This window comes from Drosophila takahashii, chromosome 2L (assembly GCF_030179915.1).
Source record: "Drosophila takahashii strain IR98-3 E-12201 chromosome 2L, DtakHiC1v2, whole genome shotgun sequence".
Lineage (NCBI taxonomy): Eukaryota > Metazoa > Arthropoda > Insecta > Diptera > Drosophilidae > Drosophila > Drosophila takahashii.
The window spans coordinates 10,884,910-10,894,772 of NC_091678.1; the positions used below are offsets into that span (position 1 = coordinate 10,884,910).

Here is a 9,863-nt window from a genome sequence, read left to right on the forward strand (position 1 = left end):
ATGATGCTCTGACATTGCCTGACGCCTTGATTAAACTGTCATTTAACTTCATTTATTTTGACATAAAACTGACAAGAGACCCCCATTCTAAGTGGCAGCTTATTCAATTTTGCACACCCGTCAGCGAACAAAGAGTATTCAATGAAATAAAATTAAATAATATTTATTAGGTAGTCGCAGTCTCGTAGTCGCTTGCGAATTCAATATGCAAACCCCGATGCGGTCATCAGAGATTGCATATTCCGATGGGTTACCCGATCGCAAATCAAAGTAACAAATCAATTCCACTCATCCGCAAGTCAGCCCAAGAGGAGGCAACTCATTTATGCTAAATAACAAGTGATTAAAGTTCGTTTTGCGCCGATATAAAGCTGTCACTAAACATAAATTACAATATGTCAGTCTCGAGAACCTTTGACTTTTATTAATGTAAACATGAAAAGCAACACGCACGCCGAACCTCCGAACGAGCGCACAACAGCTACAACATGCTGACACTGAAAGCCGAGATAAGTTACCCAGGCGCACACACCGGGTCTCAAGACCCCGTCTCAGACTCAGGCCCCAACCTAAGCCCAGAGTTCCCGAGTCCCAGACCCAAGGCCCCAACTCCCAGACCGACCGAGCTCCACTTGGCAACCAACGCTGACAGGCAAAAGTTTTGTCCGAGCGTCGAGCTGTGGGTTTCTTATTAAAGAAACCAATGCGCAGCGGCGCAAAGAAGATGCAACACTTGAGGCTGGCTAGGAGTTGGATTATGGAATAACCGCCTACAGGCTTCACCTCTTATATTGCCATTACTTCTGTATTTCTGAACTAACATATTAACAAAACCATCCATAGTTTATAAAAGAAAATAGTTCTAAAAATAATATCAATAATTTTTAGTTGGTAATATCTGTTATTAAAAAATATTAAATCTTATACTTTGATCATATTTAATTTAATGGTTGAGAAAAAAAAATAATTTTAAGACGTAAACATTTTTGTTAAATGTTTTTTATAACTTAAGAAAATTTTATTACTATGGAAACCCGTTTTAACCCTTTTTATGTGGTTTATAACCTAATAAAAGTTTATAAAAACTTAATAAAATACAAATTTTTCATTTACATTTGAAATTTATTTTTATGTTTTGAGGTCTGGAATCTGCACTCCTATTATAACCATATTTTCCTTCTTAGCAGGTTTTACTGTACCAACCGCCCCTCCCTGCTCATTTCGCATTCATCCGGCTACACCCAGAGAAATGTGGGACTATTTTTTAGGTAATGTATGACCTAAAAAATTTTCATAGACTAAAATTTCAGATTTAGGTAATGGGTTACCTTAAAATATTAGCATGTGGACTATGTTCCTACTTTTTAGGTAAAGCTAAAGAGATTTTTATAGGCCATCGTAACCTTAAAATTGGTCCATAAGACCTAAAATTTAGGAATAGTTTGAAGTCGATTATTACTCACAATTTAATACAAATATTGGTCCTTAATATTAATAAACAATTTTTTCGGTTTTTTAAGTTTATTATTAAAAATTTGTATTAGACTTATCTTAAAGCTAGTGATGGAAAAGTTTCAATATATAAACTCAATACCAACGTGGACTATTTTCCTACTTTTAAGGTAATAGTGCCCTATTCTAAAAATAGAATTCGCCTGTGCCCCTAGAAGCAGGCTTTGGTTTTGCCGCAGGGCCTTTAAGTAGTTCCGTAGACCAGAGGCTAGCATATTGGACTCTGGCGCAGAAGACCGGGGATCGATTCCCACCGAGGACAAAATAACATGATTGTTTTTTCAGAAAGGTAAAATGTTTACTTATCCGAATAAAACAATATAAGCAATTAAAATAAACAAATATGTTACTATCAATAGTAAAAATGTTAATTTTTTTTGAAAATACCTAATATTTAGGTAATTTTGACCTAAAAATCTAGTCCACTAGCCATTTTTTTAGGTAACGATTACCAGAAATAAATTCAAAACTGCGTTAAAAAATATAGTCCACATGGACAACATTTAAGGTAATGCATGGCCTTGGCGCATTTTTCTGGCCATGTTTCCTAAAATTTTAGGTAATTAGGCCCCTTTTTAGTCCATTTTGTTTTCTGGGTGTATATCTCCGTATGCCGTTCTGGGCTTTTGTGTGTTTGCGCTCACTTAGCGATCATATCATTTTGACATGCTCGTGTGTTTAAGCTGTCAAATTGCCTGCTGTCTACGGCTGCTGTCTGCGATAGCTGCTGGCTCCGTCTCCATCTCCATCTCCATCTTGCTCTTGCTCTGGCGGAGTCTTAACTATCTTTTCGCTTTACATGGACTAGTCGCGCACTCCTCGGGGCCCCGGTTGTCTATTTGTATCTGGACAGGCACTTCGGCCGGCCTCATGCCTCCTTAAGTTGACGTGTTACGCTGTCAGCATGGAGAAAACCTCAATTTCAAACTGTCAGTTTATATGTCAGCTCCAACTGACAGTTCTCCATGTTGTCGCTGTCTCTCTCCCAGCGATTCGTTTCGTTTCTGTTCGCTGGGTTACGTGGCTTGGCATGCGCCCGGCTTGGCTTTTCCACGGACTCGAACTCGGACTCGGACTTGGGTACAGAAACAGATACAGATACAAAGCCAGCGACAGCGACAGATACTTAGATGGGCATTTGAATAATGCGCACACAAGTCGGGCTTACAAGAGGGGCTTGCCATGGGATACTTACTTGCTTAAGGCTGCTCATTTGGCCATGATCCTAACTCTATTCATGGTGCGCGCCTTCTTCAGGGGAAACAACTCAACTCGACTCATTCGGACTGCTGTTCGCAAGGTGAATGGGCAAGAGATACGGACGCGGAATCCGGTGATCGTTTCCCAACTAATGCTTGATTAAGTTTTACAACCACAATTCCTGGAAATCTTCGGACTCTGTAAGTAACCCAGCAGTTGTACAGCCGATGCTACTGAACTGATTACACAGGAACACAAAATTAAACTTTGTGAAATTTCCACGAACCATTTCAAGTTTTCCATGATATTTGGGTGCTCCTGAGTAAAAGTCCCATACAAAATTATTTTCCATCACCTACAGGTTCCGCGGTATAGCTAAGAATACAAAAAACCGATGTTTGCCGACATTTTGAATTACGTGTCCTATATAATTGGACCAACATTTTTTATTTTCGGTAGGACCTACTCTCAATACATCAAGGCATTCCTAAAAAATAGTCCCCATTGTGAACCATTGCCCATGTCTTTGGAATTCGACGCCAAAGTTGAAAATCCCAAAATTGTAGAGATTTTTCTGATGGAAAAACAATTCTGAGGATTAAATCTTGAATGGAAGTAATTTTAACTATTCATTGTATCTATTGTTCATTGTATGCTTTAATTTCGCTTTAAAGCGATTTCATGAGAATATTTTTTATTGGATTTATTATACTAATAAAACCGTTTTTTTTATTTCATTATCTACTCCTAAATGTTGTCAAATTTTAAAAAAGTCAAGGCATCCTACAGAATGGGAGTAAACATTTACATTTCTCTGTGTATGTTCAGTGAACGTATTTTAGTTTCTTAGTTCTAGAGGTTGCCATGACTTATTCAAAATTTGACAACATTTAGGAGTAGATAATGAAATAAAAAATCGGTTTTATTAGTATAAGAAATCCAATAAAATGTTCTCATGAAAACGCTTTAAATCGAAATTAAAGCATACAATGAACAATAGATACAATGAATAGTTAAAATTACTTCCATTCAAGATTTAATCCTCAGAATTGTTTTTCCATCAGAAAAATCTCTACAATTTTGGGATTTTCAACTTTGGCGTCGAATTCCAAAGACATGGGCAATGGTTCACAATGGGGACTATTTTTTAGGAATGCCTTGATGTATTGAGAGTAGGTCCTACCGAAAATAATAAAGGTTGTTCCAATTATATAGGCCACGTAATTCAAAATGTCGGCAAACATCGGTTTTTTGTATTCTTAGCTATACCGCGGAACCTGTAGGTGATAGAAAATAATTTTGTATGGGACTTTTACTCAGGAGCACCCAAATATCATGGAAAACTTGAAATGGTTCGTGGAAATTTTTGGCTGTGTACCTGTGTTACATTTGTAAGCAGAATTCAGATTTCTTTCAGGTTAAATTTGTTTGAAATCTCAATGTTTTCATGAATGAAAAGGCCTTGTTTCTTAGATACGAATATATATTTTTTTCTTCAATTAAATCGACATGGCCATCATTTGCTATCATGTTTTTCGAAGAGCCCATACTTGTAGCAACGGTGACAGCCTAATATTATCATAATTAGTTGTCAAAACATTTCAAGGAAGTATAAGCTTTACCTTTTCAGTCTTAAGATCGTAAATGACCATAAGGGATATCTACTAGAGCCCTGCATGAATCAACAGTGTTAGGATCATTCTGTCACAGTACGTTTCATATGTTTCGGTGATTCGTATGATTCGAAGCTTCAAAGTTTCAATGTTTCGAAACATTATAGACGAAATATCTCGAAACAATTTGGCAGTATGTTTCATATGTTTCAATGTTTCGAACAATTCGAGATAATTCGAAACACTACGTAGGCGAAACGCCTACTGTGAATAAAAAAATGATTTTTTAAGTTATTTAACCAAAAGTCTACTCCAATTTGAAAATATCGTAAATTTAATATACAAGCAATGACACAAGTAAAAAAAATTGTTTTCTGGGGGACTTAGATTACTTCATAGCGAATATGTTCATGTGAACAATTGTTAATTAAATTTGTAGTTGCTATTTAAAAACATTATTTCATCAACTAAGGTTGGGTTGGATCCTATAGCACTTCTTTTTTCTGAGAGCAAGTTTCTGGCCCTTGAAAATACTCTCTCTGAAGCAGCGCTACTTGAAGGTATGGAAAAAATTTTTCTTGATAACTTGTACAAAGATGGGACATAGTTCTCATTGTTTTTCCACCAAGCTAGGACATCAAAGTCATCAGAGTATTTCACCTGTAAGTTTAGGTAGCGCTGAACTTCTTTTTCTGACTTTTCTTGGATGTCACCACAGGCCGATTTAGTTATATAATCGGAAAAGATATGTTCATCTCCAATTTCATTTAAATTTTCCTCATCCATATTTTCATTGGTTGCCGTCATCAATTCCTTACATAGAGCTATAGTCTCCATTTTTTCTTCTTGAGTGAATTGCAGCAATTGGTTGGTTGGCGGAAACAGGAAATGAGCGAGATTATGAAATTTTGAAATGTGTTTTAGTACAACATTTTTTATACCGTTTTCCAAAGATTCTTTTAGTTTTTTTGCTACTAGTGTATTAATCGAATTGTCACAACAAATTTTGTTTAGTTTTCCAATATGTGGTATGACCAAGTGTAATGTAGGATATTTTTCTCCTTCTAAAGTTTTGGAAGAATTTTCGAAGTGGCCCAATACTTCCGTAACGGAACTAAGGTCTCGCGAGTTAAGATCTCTCATTCTGCTTAGTTCATTTTTTCTTAAAAGTATAGCAGTTATATCGTTGAAGTTGGATTCAATTGATTTAAGTGTGTAATAAATAGTATTCCAACGAGTTGGGCAAATACTTTTTAAACTGGAATTTAGATTAATATTTTCGCCGGATTTTTTAAAATACTTTACAATTTTGCTGGATGTCGATAACATTAGTTCAAGTTCTGGAATATCCTTGAACGTTTTTTCAATAACGTTATTTAAAAGGTGGTTCACACAGTTAATGTGATCATAGTTTTTGAAGGCTGAGATCATGTTCGATCCACGGTCTGTGACAACCACTGCCTTACGCATGTCAAGACTAAATTCATTAAGGCAGTCTTCTACCTTACTTCTTATTTTTGCGCCTGAAATATATTGCATATTAATAACGGTTAGAAAAAATTTGACATCTTAATAGTACCTGTGCAAGACTCGCCGTTCATTGAAGTCATCGTAAGCAGTCGGTTAAATAGCTTATCCTCAAGAATATAATGAATTGTAACGCTTAGATATGAACGTTTTAGAAACATATCAGTCCATACGTCTGAGGTTATAGAGAAACCAAACGATCTTACTTGGGCCAGTTCCTGCTTAACTTGAGATACCTCTTTCTGATATAATTCCCTTATGTTGCGAGAAATCGTGGTTGGATGGGGTAGGCTTTTTTTAATGTCGACTGAGGACCCAAGCCGAGCACCAATTCGAACTAAAACATCTGCAAGATCCAAGAGGCCTTCATCTGCAACTATTTGGAAGGGTCGACAATTTTTAACCGACCATTTTGTTAAAGCTAAAGTAATTTCAGCTTTGGTGCTAGCGTCTAATACGGTTTCTCCCAAAGCACTAGATGACGGCGAAGATTTCTCCTTATAGCACTTGTGCCTCACAAGGTTTGATGTGTTCCCAAAGAACTTCATCACGCTGGGACACGTTCTACAAGCGACGAAACCTGGAACATCTCTGTTTTGCTTGTCGACAACTTTGCCGAACACAGACCAAACTTTGCTTCTTCCTCGTTTTTCGCTAATTTGATACTCCCCGGAACTAAGCTTTATTTGCACAGAATTGGGTAACTAATATTTAAAAAAAAAGGATTAGGTATATTTCTACATGATAGATATATAGTCTGGGGAGCCACAGAAAACGCGCAGCGGTGAGGTGGCGTAAATTTATATTGATGCACATAAGATTGCAACACCAATTCAGAGCTGCGCGATTTCTGATGCTACTTAGAATTTTAACTTACAACATCTGCAGGATCAATATTCTCCATTTTTAGCCCCAGCACAGACAAACTGAATTGCTCTACAATATTATACACAGTAGCCCCTTTGCCTACTTTGATGTTTCGAAACATCTCGAAACGTTTGAAACATAGTCTCGAATCCACACTGTTGGCAAAAATTTTTGTTGTGTGTTCATATGATCCGAATCATTTGAAACATAGGTTTCGGATGATTCATATCTCGAAACTGGGAAGCACAGTAGTAACAGTATCTTAGCCTACTACGGTAATACTGTGAACGAAACATACTGTTGATTCATGCAGGGCTCTAATATCTACCAAAAGTTAAAAAAAAAAATCACTAGGTATTCAATTAATACTATTAATATATTTATTATTAATATGTTAAGTAAATAAAATTTAATGTTTTTAAATGTATGTAATATTGACAAAACATTGCGTAGGAAAGTAGATAAGATAACCATAAAATGTCGATTTAATATATTGAAAAATGTTTAAAAAAAATTGGATTGCATCGGCCGGGAATCGAACCCGGGCCGCCCGCGTGGCAGGCGAGCATTCTACCACTGAACCACCGATGCTTCATGAAATTGGCCGTCAGAATACCCAGCCATAAACTTGCAATCAACAGGCCTACTTGCTGTTCTAAAAATAAACCAGAGATAAATTTAATTAACTTGAATGGAATTAAACAATATAATTCAACAAACACTCTTTTGGTACTTTTTTTTGCCACTTTTCTAAAATTTAGTAACACATTTAAACCATGCGCTGATATATATCCCCTCACTCTGGTGATAAATTAAAGCAATTTTGGTATTCAAAAAGTGTGCAACAAAAAAATTGTTCTGATATTACCCCCCACAAAAGAATCCTAGATCCGCCACTGATTTAAACTTTGAGGGTATTTTACTTGGTAAGTAAAAGAATATATAAAGAAATAAAAGAAATGGTTTGCATCGGCCGGGAATCGAACCCGGGCCGCCCGCGTGGCAGGCGAGCATTCTACCACTGAACCACCGATGCTGTTGGGAAAACTTGTATTTTCCCAGCAAAAATTTTCCTTTTGGTGGACAAATTGGCGAAGATCTCTGCAAAAGATCATCTCTGGATAGAAAACCGGATTTCAAATGCATCCAGTCACTTCGCAGAGAGCTGAACGGGTTTTGTAAGAAAAACTGAAATTATATTTCAGAAAATCTTAAATCTAAAAATCATTTGAGAATAAAACATCATTACACACATTAAAAAAAAATAAAAACAAAAATGAATATTAATTTGCATCGGCCGGGAATCGAACCCGGGCCGCCCGCGTGGCAGGCGAGCATTCTACCACTGAACCACCGATGCTTCCTGTTTCGGGGCGTCAAAACTTCCCAATATAAGCGACGAGTATTAAATGGCTTAGTTAAAAAAAGCCATTTTTAATTCGGGTCTTGTTATCTAAAAGATTATTTCATAATTTAAAAAAAGATAATGAAAAATATAAATTTGCATCGACCGGGAATCGAACCCGGATCACTCGCGTGGGAGGCGGGCATTCTACCATTGAACCATCGATGCCGCATTAGGTTGTTGGGAAAAAGTGGAAACAAGAAAAGTTGTTGGGATCATTAAAAGACAAGACTAAAGTAACTTGAAGTACCTTCAAAATAAATGTTGAGTATAATTTAACAAACGACCTATATTTTAGACCAGCTAATCAATCCTAAAATGGTGCATTTAAGTAAAAAACGCTGCATCAGCTATACCAAACTACTTAGTTCGCTCTCATTCACCTGAGAGACAAACCCTTTCTCGGGAAAGGACAGTTACCTGGCCGTGTTCCTAAGCGATAAATAAAGTTGTGAACATTGGCTCGATTTGTTTGTAGGTAGGTCTGCCGCTCGGCTCGGTATGTTTGGCATGGTATGGGTTGGCTTTTAGCAATCGCCATCCCCATCCCCATCCCCATCCCCATCCCCCATGGCCTTATAACTGCCGCAGTGCCTCCCCCTCTATCCTTTCCAACGACCCATAAGCATACCCATACCACCACACCATACCATCCATCCTGATCCGAGCCTTGGCTTTGTCGGCCCTGTCGTTCGTTGCACTGCGTCGGACACAAAAGATTTACGATTATGGCGCGACTATTAAAAAGTTTCGCCTCTCGCACACCTACGCCACCGCTGCCCCTCATCTCTCACCCGGGCTCAGGCTCGGGCCCACATCCAAAGTCAAAATATTGTGTAAAAAATAAAAAATAAAGCCAACAAACAGAAAACAGAGTGGGGCCTGCTTGCAGCCGGCTCTCTGGATCGATTAATTATGTGCGGAATTTGGTTTATTGAGTACGAACCGCCGCCTTTAAATTGTCTAAAAGACCCGGAGAGCTGTCAGGGCATGTTCATTCGTTTCGGGGGGCGATCGCAGATCGCAGATCGGAGAACCGAGAACGGGTTTCAACGGCTGACTACGCCTGTAATTTATGAGTTTAACTATAATTTTTAACATTTACGCTGCGCCTGCGTGCGCTTGCAATATGACAATTTTACTGCGCGACAAGGAGCTCAAAGAAGGGAGCAACATTCAGCCGGGAGTCGAGGAGTTGGCAGAGATCGGGGATCGCAGAGGAACGGAGGGGAACAGGTCATATTTGGACTCTACATGGACAGCTGGTCAATTGAGTTGGTCCCAATGTCGGCGTGTTGGCGGGGCAACCATTTTGTTGTTTTCGATTAGACTGTTAAGTTGTCAAGCTGAAATTGATTTGTAGCCACTGGCCGGTCGATTTTAAATTGCTCAAATTAATGTTACACAAGGTGTTGCTTTCGATGAGGTTACAGCCACAGCCGCCCGGCCAACTCGGCCAACTGGATGCTGATCGTAAATCGATCTGGCTAACCATGTGCCCGGCCTGCCAAGGGGTGTTATGACTGCTGTTAGATGCCGGATTAATCGCGGTTTTGTACGAGTGTCCAAGCCTTAATCGATACTGATTGGCGTGAACTATTTGCCGGCCAAATTGCAGCCAGTTTTTTGGGTTGCATTGGCAACGTTTATGCGGTCCAGATGTTTCCGTTAATATTTCCCAAGCTAAAATATTTTAAAACAAATGGTAAATGTAGAAAAATTTCTAAAATGTTTTTATA

The 9,863-nt window shown here is 38.1% G+C and overlaps 4 non-coding genes across 4 annotated transcripts; all 4 read right to left on the reverse strand.

The window, feature by feature from the left end:
* Positions 1-7,239: 7,239 nt before the first annotated feature.
* Positions 7,240-7,310, reverse strand: TRNAG-GCC (transfer RNA glycine (anticodon GCC)). Its single transcript has one exon. It is a non-coding gene; the product is annotated as a tRNA-Gly (tRNA).
* Positions 7,311-7,684: 374 nt separating this feature from the next.
* On the reverse strand, positions 7,685-7,755 carry TRNAG-GCC (transfer RNA glycine (anticodon GCC)). The gene has a single exon. It is a non-coding gene; the product is annotated as a tRNA-Gly (tRNA).
* A 253-nt stretch (positions 7,756-8,008) lies between these two features.
* Positions 8,009-8,079, reverse strand: TRNAG-GCC (transfer RNA glycine (anticodon GCC)). Its single transcript has one exon. It is a non-coding gene; the product is annotated as a tRNA-Gly (tRNA).
* A 142-nt stretch (positions 8,080-8,221) lies between these two features.
* On the reverse strand, positions 8,222-8,292 carry TRNAG-CCC (transfer RNA glycine (anticodon CCC)). The gene has a single exon. It is a non-coding gene; the product is annotated as a tRNA-Gly (tRNA).
* Between the last annotated feature and the right edge of the window lie 1,571 nt (positions 8,293-9,863).